Source organism: Rhopalosiphum maidis, chromosome 4, assembly GCF_003676215.2.
Source record: "Rhopalosiphum maidis isolate BTI-1 chromosome 4, ASM367621v3, whole genome shotgun sequence".
In the NCBI taxonomy this organism is placed as follows: domain Eukaryota; kingdom Metazoa; phylum Arthropoda; class Insecta; order Hemiptera; family Aphididae; genus Rhopalosiphum; species Rhopalosiphum maidis.
In genome coordinates this window covers 19898733-19912170 of record NC_040880.1, presented here as the reverse complement: position 1 = coordinate 19912170, position 13438 = coordinate 19898733, and positions in this window count along the sequence as shown.

Genomic DNA, 13438 nt, shown 5'->3' with positions numbered 1-13438 from the left:
CAACAAATTATATTGGAACTGGTAACCCTTATCCGGAAATTTAATGTACAATCCTATAATTTATATTCAAAATTGAGTGCAGCGTACACTATTGATGGATGACGATATAGTATAGATCATTTTAAAAATAAATTTGCAGTCCACAAATTATTTCATTGTTAAAAGGTTAGGTAAAATATTTTGACATTTTAGAACATTTTAGAACAAACAAACAAAGACATAAATTTAGTCAAACTTTGTGCAATATGCTTCGCCTTTAAGCTGTGATTACAAGTAACCCAAAATATAAGTTTGTTATATTATATGAGGTAGTAAATTAAGAATAATCGACTATAAATTAATATTTAATAGGTTATCAGTAATTCTGTTTAAAAAAGCAACGTCCATATCCTGAGTCCATGATTCAAAGTCGAATTATTCTGCAAGTGCGCGCTGTACAATGTGTTCTATTCTTTAATTTATAGGTAAAAGGTACCTATATTATTTGTTCACTATTTATATTCTGTATAAATTAGTTGTAGAAATAGTTATTATACGTATTATTAAAAAAACCAATATATTTTCTCAAAAAATAAGTTTAAAATTAGTAATTGCACTTTTTACAATGAGATCATGTGTAAAAACTGATTTTTACTGAACATTTATTAAATGTATGTTTACGTTTTACTATAGCTATTAGTTAAAACTATGTGTACCTAGTAAAATTACGTTCATACAAACACTCTTAGATGTATTTAGTTTTTACTAGAAAATTATGGTTTGAAGTTTAAACTGATTCCGTGTAGGTATTTAATGAAACAAATCCATGCGTATTATATTTAGGTAAAAGAATATTTAAAGTATACTTATATAATTATAGTTGTACTAATTGGTTTTACACTTACATTTTTTAACACATCAAAACTAAAATAAAGAAGCCTTAAAGGGTTTTCACGAGTCACGTACGCATATATAATACGCACCTATCCAAATAAAGGATTGTTAAATTAATGGAAGGTTATAACATTAGAAAAATGTACCAAAGTAAACATTTAGTAAGCATAGGAATTGTAATTTATGAGACATAGATTTATCATGTCATTATGTCAATAATATAAAGTCACTTAAATATTTCTAGAACTCTCTACACATTATATAGTTGTGCAACCGCATATATCTCAAAATAAAAACATAATAATATGCTCATCCTATATTGATTTTAAAATGAAGTGTGATTTTTTATTTTTGTTGTGTGTGTAAATATAATATAATGATAGATAATTAATAAAATTCTTCGATTTTAAACTTTGAGAGTATTGCGAACAGGCAATTAAGGAAAAACAGAAATATCTATGTTAAGCTAGTTTTTGGCCACATTAATTTCTTTATTTTGTTAAAATTAAAAAACGAATAACTGTAGAAATTGGTATGTTTACGAAGTGTTTATATAATCGTTTTCTATGTATGTCATCATTTTTGAAATATTTTGATTCTTTTTGAATTTTTGACCTATTTATAGACAATTGATATTTTTAATTTATTTTAGTATTTTTTTTATTAATATATGAGTAAAAAAATTGTAAATGGGTAAAAATAATTGAAAATTACTGCAAGATTCTTAATAAGTTATTAATTTCCAAGTAAAATATATCGAAAATGTATAGTCACAATATGTTTTTATACAATTAAGATAATTTATAAAGATATTCTATGATAAATAATGCACCGATTCATTTCATATTCAAATGATCTATTGCTATACTAAGTTCGAGGCACAGTATTACTTTTTTATAGTTATACCATTAAATTTATAATACGTATATATTGTGGACAATAATGTTTATATCCTTGTCTATATCCAGTCAAGACCGCGGAAAAGCACTTACAAGATCAATGGCATAGACTATCTCGCCGAGTACAATCCTATAGAATGTACGATCCGGTCCGTTTTTGACATACCATTTTCGGAACTGAAACCAAGAGGTCATCGATTAGGTGAGGTACCGCAATAAACTGCTAAAATTAATCGCTGGATTACTTTTCCGTGCTTATAGGAGATGGTCACGCCAATACAACCGAAATATTCAACAGTCGCTTCGTTGATTCGTGGCCTTGTAAGCATGATATTGTCTACATCATAAGCTATGGTAAAAATACAAAATCATTTGTGAACGCAAGTAACTACAAACATCACTAAAAATCAATATTAAGTTATCGACATAATTTATTTTTAATTAATTTAAATCTTAAGGTATAAGAACATTTTTTTTTACACTTTTTGCATCATCTATCTATTTCAATTCGAACACTTTTACACGAGGCTAAAATGTTTAGAGAATATTAAATTATAATTAGCATATAATTAGCATTGTATATATAGTATATATAAATCACTTTATTCCAAAAACAAACACAAAACCTTACACAAATACTATTTTAATTTATTGTAAGTGTGTCTTAAACCATAATGAGTACCGAACTTATAATATACATTTTGCTGTTTAAGAGAAAGGACATCCGGTCCACATGCATTGTATCAAACAGCAGAATTCATATTACCTATTAGTTCAATAAAAACATAATGGTTTAAATGCTTAAAACACTCTTACATTAAATAAAAAAAAGTATTTGTGTAATCTTTAGTATTTTTGCTTGGAATAAAGTAATTTGTATTTATACAAAAAAAATAAATATATATGCTAACCTCAGGTTTAAGTTACTACGTAGTCAATATAGACGCCATTTTGGTGTCGATAAGCGAGTATAAATGCTTGGCCTTTCCCCTCGTATAATACACGCCTTAAAAATGTATGAAACAGAATTATTCCGTTGTTGACTGCAATGTAATACCGTGGTAGGTGTTAATAATCGCAGATTATAGGATAGGATACGTATATAAGCATGTATTAATCCGAATAAACACAATCAATTCCAAACAACGAGAGGCATATTTGCGGTCTATTCACAAAGAATTTGTAAATAATATCAATATAAGTAACTTATGTGCATTTAACCTTGACTAGCCGCTTGTCGCATAAACCACGAGAAATAGGCAACGCGATCGTTGGGGGGTGATGAAGTTTACAAATATGTATACGTACAACTGTACAACTGTACAAGTAAAATACTTGTTTTGTCGGAATGTCGTCACATTTCTCACCACTAAAACTATATATTGTGTGTCCACCAAAACAGGAAACTCTATTTGATTTAAGTTAACAATTTCAAGTGTTTTCAAAATTCATCCAAATCATGAAAATAAACATTATTTTGTAATTAAAAATGCATACAATTTTTAACAATTAAGGCTTGTAAATATAATACAAAACTTTTAATGTGTAACCTTAAAACCATAATGATTTTTTGTACGAAGGTTTAAATGTGAAAATTTGAAGGTATTGAACAAAAAAATTTTTTTTCAAAAATGGTTTTATAACATTTTAAATTCTTTTGAATTTAGCAAAGTTGTAGTTGTTTTAGCAAATAGGTAATCTAAAATTTGAATTTATGAATTAACTCCATGTTGATGCATGTATTTGGCACCAATTTATTTTATTTATGCTTTGGACAATAGGCTTATACTATTTTATATACTATTTTTAATGACAAGTATAATCCCCAGTATAAGATATACTCTTTTGCGTATTTTTTAAGTTTTCACCCATATTTCCTTTATTAAAAATAAATTATAAGTGTTGCTTCTAAACCATTTCACAACAAACGACGATATATTTTTATAAGCGCAGAAATCGTTTAAAACCGGACGTTGTGTATACACTATACAGCCGATATTCCTATTCATGCGGATATTTCGTTTTATATATAATCGTAAATCGGAGAAATTTGATCTTAAAATTCAATTGAGTCATGTCAATATCAAGTTTCTTTCCCAATATCTTAACTACATTGACACAAAAACCATTATCTGTATTAATCAATTGTACATAATATATTATACTAAATATATACAATGTATAGATAATAATATGTATTACGGATTTCAGGATATTATTATAATATATTTTAAATATATTATTTTAAACTTATATCTTATATTTATAAATCTATAATGTATAATAAAATATCCATTATTTATATATTGTAAGTTGTAAGGTATACACGAAAAATAATTGTATCCTTATATTTTTTTTTTTGCATTTGTTTTCTGTTTGGACAAAATAATATCATATATTATATAGTATTTTACGTGTTATACAAACAAACGGGATAGAATCTAACCGATAAATCAACGTACAGATTATATGACAATAAGTCATATTTCTTCAATTTTTATATTATAATATTGTTGTGTCTTGCGTGGATACGTACCTTCCCATCCTTAATGCTCAATCAATAAAACACATTTTATAAATTGTTATCATTAAAGTTAAAAAACTTATTATTCATTAATAGGTAAATAAAACTATAGGCTAAGGTAGAATCTAATTTAGTCTATGGTAACTAACTATATAGTAAATGAAAATATGAATTTAATCTCTTTTCAAAATGTTGAATAAACTTTATAGCATATTTCACTATAACCGGTAAGTTAATATTTTTTTAATTATCTGACATGGATTATAGTTATCAACCCATGACTTTAAAACTGTTCATAAATACTTGGCATATTTGGCAAAAAATAAAAATTTGTATGAAGAATAATTTTATTATTATTATTATTAGAGGGTACTTCCACAATATGAAAGCTGCTTGCTTTAAATTTTACGTATTAAAAACCAAATAGAAATGATTCCATTAAATACAAATTTAATACTAAGTATATAATTTATAAGTTTAGGTAAAACCGTATAAACTATTTCACATCAGTAAATCATATAAGTAAATACTATGCAGTCAATACATCATGTATAAACAATTAGATAATATCACGCAATAACCTATATCTTGGAAATTATGTTTATATATACTATATAAACTATAAAAATGGCATGTGTATAATGAACATTTGGTTTTTTTCTAAACACGTTGAAATCTATGTATATTTATATAGACATTAAAAATAGTTAAAACTATTATAACATTTGTGATTTAATATATATATTTTTTTAATTGAAAAGCCTACGTGTGAATAAAGTTAAACCAAGTCTTCTCAAGTAATTTCTATAATTAAATCAAGGTTGGAATCGCGTGTAATGCATAATATTATATAGATATAACGAAACACCGGATATAAAAAGAACTGGATTTATGTGTTATTTATTATGTAGGTACCTAAAAAAATTTTGACGGAACCACAGAGACATCACTATTTGTTTTGGTCTTATGACAAGACGTTCGTATATTGCTGTGTATATTTGTTAGTATATGTATGTAACTACTGAGAGGATATACTATATATATAAATTACAAACTATATACGAACTAGTTTAAAAATCCATTAAAACGCCTAATAATAATACACTACGTTCGAGTATATATTATATATATAAACACAACTACATTTGTTACACGGAACCGCCAGATTCTACGACATACATATACAAATATAATATAATTAATAAACGTCTCAAAAATAACAGAAACAATAAAAACAATCCAAAAAATAAATGCTATATTTTTATTATTTAGACAGGATATACAAGACGAAGTAATAAATCAACATATGTTTATCTAAACTAAATAATCTGTAAAACCGTGTGTCTTTAAAATCTTCGATACTATTATCGATTAGAAGTTACAAAATATATAATATACCTAAATACTAAAATACATAATATTATATATCATAATGACGTGGTAGATTTTTAATCGTCTACTGCGAGATTATCATCTAATATTATAATATATCGTATACGGTTCTTATGTACTCGTACATCAATTAGGTACCTATACATAAGTTTATAATAAAATATAAAATAATACATATTAAACACAATAATGTTGCGTTACGCGTTTAGCCGCGCGCGTATATATAAGATATAATATACAACACATTGTTTGCTGATATCATACGGTTGAAAAAAAAAACCATGATATAATAACAAGTATGTATATAACAACGATATAACGAAACGGCCGAAATTGATTTTATTGAATGGAAAAAAACACGGGTGAAACTGGATAATATCAATGGTAATAAAAATAATAACACAAGGGACGGAGAAAGGGGATCAAAAAGAGTATACTCAGTACGCATAATATATGTTATATATTGTGTATACATGATAGATACCGCGATGGAGGTTTCGGGTATACGCGACGTCGTAGAGATTAGCGCCACAGTGGAACGCATATAATATAATATGTACATAATAATATAATACCTACGGGGGCCTATATAGTGATGCCGCCGCCGCCAACGCTCTGGCATTCTTCTCGTCGTCATATGTATATATATATATATATATTATTTTATGTTATGTGTGTTTTATAATCGTTCCGAAATCTTTGGGACCTTATTTCGTCGGTCGGCCGGCCGGAGGAGAAAAGAATTATATTATCCGAAAGCCGGTGGAATGTTTTTCTTGTGCGCGAGATGGGAAAAAAATAACGAACCCTGTTTGAAAAAGCGGCAAGTGTCGTTTATATTATTATAATATTCTTAGGATAACGCCGGACCGGCCGCTATTTTTCTCCTTCGTTTTATATTATTCACGATTAACAAACGAATATGACCGCCCTCCGAGCTACAATAATATAATATGATAATATTGTACGATCACACTTAGCTTTTTTCTCTACGAGCAAAACGAACACGAGGACTGTCAGCATCACTTTTATATGCGTTGTGTTATGAGTGAGTGTTTATGACATGTTGTATTTAAAAGGCGTGATGCGTGATAGGATTTTATATTCTCTGCACTCTCTGTATGCATATAATTCTGTAAGTGGAAATAACTGCAGGTCTATTTAAATTATTAAATTTGTTTTTTCAATAATATTATTTACGAAAATACGAAATACACACAACGCCGCAGTACTGTTTTGCCATTTTGGTCGCATTCACTACCTGCTGACTTTGTACGCCACAACATCAGACAGTGCCACAGTGGTTATACCTGTAGGTTTATATTTTATATTATTGAAAGATGATAAATGATAATAATTCATAGGTCACGTCGAAAATGTATAGTGTTGTTGCTGTTTCAGCGCGTATTAAACGAATTGAAGTACTCGTATAACTAGTATGTAAGTAAAATAAATGTTACTTAGAGTAAATATTATTTCAACATATTTTATTATGATTTAACATGATATATATGATGTTAATCATGGTACTATAAATAATTTGTCATAATCCCTAAAATTACGAACTATATTTAAATTTTAAATTAATTTACAACTAGTTGGTAAGTATTATTCTAAAAATATAGTTGAAATAGCCACGATATAAAAGCATTAAATCATTTTGCTCTCAATCTTAAAATTAAACATTATAATGCCTTATGATGGTCATGTATGTATTTAAAATATAAATATATAATACTTTTGTCTCTGATGCGTACATCATCACATAATATGTATACTATTTTATGATGATAAATTAACAATATCGTTTTACGACCACTGAAAAATGACAAATTATATGTGATTTATGATTATGACTAACGGTCCTCGAGATTCAATATCTATTATTTACTTATTTCTATACTCCTATCATCATATGTGTACACTGAAAAATCCTTTTAATACCATTATTATTATTGATCGATGAAGATTATGTTCCGCCGAATAATTTAAAGTGACTCAAAACATAGTTTACTATTATATTTTATCTGTAAGAAACAATACAATAATGCCAGAAACACGGGTCTATTTCTATGGAGCCTCAAAATTAGAATTTCCAAATTCTACATGGACGGATAATCTTTTTATGTGGACCGTTTGTGCATGTAAATTATAGAGGTTTATCCCTAAACAAATTTAAAAACACCTGTACTTTATACTTAAATATTCGATTCACTGATTCACTGTACTATTACAATAAATACAAATCAACAAGACTGATCAAAAAAGCAGTATAAAACTGACTCAGTATAGTTTAATTAAAATTCAATTTTCATTTTGTATTTTATATTTATATTTATATTATGCTACATTATTTTCACTACCTTGTAATCTCATTGCGGGCCAATAGAAAAAATATATTGTAACAATCAATGCTAATTAATAATGAATAACTAGAATAATTACATATTCGTTACTATTTATTTAAGTAAATAATGATTTCTACGAGTAATTAAACTGCAGACAGTGTTTTATACGTTTTATATTACATCGTAATTTTATAGAATATATAATTCGTAATATCGAGTTAAACGGATGAAATATACATATTTAAAGGAATTGATTGCAATTCTGTGATGTATTATATTGACTTATTTATTATTTTTTCTATTTTTACACGAATATCTACCATACTGCCATATTCTAATAAGTTATATCGGTTAGAGAAAATTTAAATAACTATTTTTCTCTATTAACTACTTATTTATTTCAGGGAATAAGTTTATTACAAACAATAAGCGTTTTAAAAATGATTTTGCTGATATTTCCTATTAATAATATGTATATTGTTTGATAAAACAAATACTCCTATTATACTTTAATATTATAATTTATCTGCGGGTGCCTAATTTCTATACATATTATTATAAGATAAACCTATATTATTTATTATTTAATTATACTACTTTGTAGGCTCTTTTATTTAACTAAGAATTTAAAGATTAATAAATGTACCAAATACTATAAATTAACGCACAACATCCTTAAATTATTTATTTTATACATATATATTTAAAGCAGTTTACCATATTTTTAATTATTAAGAATATATTGTTAAATCATGCTGGCCACATTAAATATTTACTTGTACCTATATGATATTGCGTGTTTTTTATTTTTGAAATATGATCGAATAATATTGTGTATTTGTATTGGTTAATTTTGAATGGATAAATGTTTACAATTCTGGAACAATTCCCAAGGTCTAGAACTGAAGTAAAATAACAGCGATAAAAATTGTAAACATTAAACAAATACGATAGAAAAATATTTAAAATATAGATAAGACATGGCGTACTTTATTTTTTGAAATATCACGATTTTATGTTCATCAAATAATGAATAGCATATATTTTATCATTAATATAATATTAAAACATTAAGTTTATTCAAACTGATTAAGTTTAACACCAAGTAATTGATTTTAAATGTTTTTACTTATTAAGATGACTGTTAGAGAAAGACATTTTTGTCGAAATTCTAAATTGAGGTTAACCTAACGAACAACAAAAAAAAATACTCAAGGTCTAATTAAACGTATAAAAGTACTCGAAACATGATTCTTTATTATTTTTGTTTTTAAATTATTAATAAACATAATCTATATTTATTTCGTAATTTAAGGAGTGTTATTAGTAAAAATATTATAGCTTATGATAGCTCTTCCATCTAGACCTTTAGAAGTTTTAAATTATTTAGAATTTGATAACAAATATTTGCTATTGAAGTTTTAAATTATGTTTTCAGACTGCAATAAATATACTATAAGTTATGAACTTAAGGCTTATTTTACATGTTAAACCATTTTTTATTTTTCGGAGATATTTTAATAATTTCCCAGTCAGGGTTCAGAATTTTTAATAAATAAGTTCAACCATTTACTAGAAAACAATGTCAGTCATTAAAAAGATTCTGTTAACTACTAGATAATTAATTTTAAAATTGTTTTTAAACTTAATATTACTTACTTTATTTTTAGATTTTTGTGTTATGATTTACAAATGATTGGATAATATAAAAATAATAATATTATTTAAATGAAAAAATTGTTAATTACACAAGTTAATATATAAAATAAAGTTTTCAATTATTCAGCCAATATTATTTTTCTTTTAAGTGCTTATTTGGTATTTCTTCTTATTTTTGTATGCTCATTTGCTGCATGCATATTTGTGAGTTTTAAGAACTATGTAAGTTCCTTAGTCTAATTATAACGTTATATATTAATATTATATTAGTATATACTATATATGTATGTATAGTATGATTTACATCACGACTAAAGTATTTAAACATTTTTAATATTTTAAGTATAAACCGTACAGTAGAAACAATATTGTAAGTTGTAACTATACCACTACGGAAACGTATGAATTATACTTATAGTATAATATAAAATAACTCGAATAAATTCTGATTATTTACAATTATATAGTCCATTCGTGCTCAATGATCTCGTTTGTATCGTTAGTATCCTATATGGTTGACAATAGGTCATGGTACACCGTATTAGTGTAGAGTCGCAGAAAACCTGCAGTGAAGTAGCTCTCAAAATAACGGTCAGTAGCACGTATAGGTATACAATAATATGCTTTATAATACATAGATATAAGGTTTTGTTAAATTATATTTATATAGCAAGAGAAACTTTAAGTCAATTGATTTAAGTACTATTATCTCTTTACACATAATATATTTATAGCTTAAACCATTAAATAACGATTGAGTTGGCAAATTGGAAAAGAGAAAATAAAATATAGCATCTAAAATTAACGAAGATGTATGGTGAAAATAAATTATTTTTCTAAAATAACACACACAATGTATACTTACTGCAATACTGTAAGATATACACAATGCACAACAAACGAGACTAATAATTATTATTCCGAATAATGATCGTTTTAATTGCTTATATACCTTGTCTTTACCGCAGCGAGACTTGAATAATTCATTCTTTAAAATTTTCATCGATGTACACTATGCATTACCAATTATATAAAAAATAAGAAAATAAGATTTATACTTATATTGTCATATTATTTGAAAACCCTTCGTCGCAGTTTATCCTATTCGCATCGTTTATTAGAAATGTGTGGCCGTGTGGGTAACTGTTTATTTTATTCGCGACTAATCAAGAAAATAAGGCATAACAAATATGGCATCAGTCACTGTACAGTATTGTAATTGTACTATAGTTTATACAACTAACATACTATTTAATGATTAGTGACCTCATATTGAACTTAAAAATGAAATACCAACAGTTTCAAGCTCCTAATAATTATTGTCGTATTAATTATTTTGATTATTTTATGATGGGCTTCACTCAACAAGTACATGTTGCACAATTTGAACTTGGGCTTGAATAAAAAATAAATTTAGAATTATTCTACCTATTAAAATATTTATTTGAATTTTTAAATTAATGTTTCAAAACATTGTTGATAGAAAATGGTCGAGTATTATCATTGATTCGTTGTATTATCAATGGTATTATATGTATAAATTCATCTTCAAAATTGAATTATTAAAACATTTGTCATAATATTTAACACATTTAAATGGGCCTTAATTTAAATATAAATGCAATGTATATGTTCTCGTGTACCATATTATTTTTATATTTTTATCTTAAAGTAACTTATTATATACAAATTCTTGAATTATTTAAATAATATTAAAATAAAAAACATATTTATACATTTGAACAAACTAATGTTTTATTATCACTTATCAGTACTCAAGGAATTCAAGTAAAATGATTAAAAATTTTATTTATGTTATCTGTTAACTATATCAACAGTAGATGTATATCGTACAATTTTATAGATAAACTGATTATATATGCATTTTAATATTTTATAATATTATGAAAGTCAAAATTATTGTTTATGGGTACCCACAAAATCGAGATAGGGTCACCCGTTTCTTTAAACATCCGACAATATACTGTAAGTCGTCCAAGGAGAACACACGCACACACGCTGTATTCTATATATAATATTAACACATACCTATATTATACACCTGTTAGACATAAATAAGCATAATAATAGTCGTTTTTACAGCAGGGAAAACATGCAAACGTACTTGATATTAGTACGTATATACAAGTTAATTCATGGGTATTATTTATACATATGAGCGTAATACTCACGTATATTATCGGGATAAATGATTTTAAACCAGTACAGGCTATATAATTTCGTTAATAAACAGGGCAAGGCGAACACAATAATACAAATAAATTACAATATTATAGTATCTATATTATTATCTATACCTATATTATATAGGAACTGTTTGCCCACGAAATATTATCTTAACGTGATTGCTAAATTGATACTAATAATAAACTAATAATATCAATAATAAATAATAATAATAATATAATATAATTATTAATATTATTAATTTATTGGTAGATATTGCGAAAACGAAACACCTACAGTAGCATACAGCGACTATGTGGTTCTCAACCGTTACTACACATAAATATGATATAATATAAACGTAAAAGCATTATTATCAATCAATATTATATGTCTATAAATAACGTTAAAGTATAATATATTAAGGTAAAACCACCTATTTATCAATGTTAAATAAAATATTAAATTTTTACCTAGCCCTCCGGCCCTTAATAAATATTTTGCATAATCTATTACCTGTACATTTTCCACTTCGATGAATAGGGAATACTGGATTTTAAATGTATTATAAAGTATACAATATTTGTTCTGATGCAACTAAAACAACGATAACTATTGCGGAGACATAAACAATAAATAATTATATAAGTATCTATAGAACATAGGTAGAATAACGTTTGTCTTGACTATTATATTATCCACATGCTTGATACAGATTAATAATTTTTTGCTAAAGTAATTCGAACATATTGTACATACAGCATATACCTACTATTATTACGCAAGTGTAGTACAGCTATTTATTATTTATTTTATTTATTAAAGTTTCCCCGACATTATCATCTGAACTTAGTAACTTGCCGTTAATCATATAACACAATTTTTTTGAAAATTTGTTAAGTTATATAATATATACTATATTACTACAATACTACAATATATACAGTGTTCTAACAAATTAGCAGATGTATACTATAATATAGTGTACAAAATAATGTCAAATTTATAAATTGTACAATTAGAAAGAGAATCAAAAAACCATGTATTATAATTTATAATAATGTCTAAAATATAAAAACAAAAATTATATTATATGATATATCATATGTTATTGTTTAATAAAATGTGATAAAAAAAAAGTCGTCCAATGCGATAAATAAATTGTTTATACTTTACTGATAAAATCTCATTTATAGCATAACCGCATAGGTTAGTTCACATTATTTTATCGTATTATATGCTACCTAGCAACTATTTAAATATGTACATTGAAATAAATTATTTAGTCTCCCTGAGCTGGAGAAATGAGAAAATAACTTGTATTCATGTTTCATTCTTATTAATTACGACGTTTGCATTTATTAAATAATATAAATATTTAAGGACAAATATATATTAAAAAATTAAAAAATATTACCGAGCTATATTATATTTTATTGTAAATTGATATGTTTTTTTTATTTTGAACCTTGTTGTTAGCGATAATAAGTTGTGACATTTTAAGAATGCTACATTAAAATCAAAAATAATTTTTCAAAATAAAATTACTTGCGTGT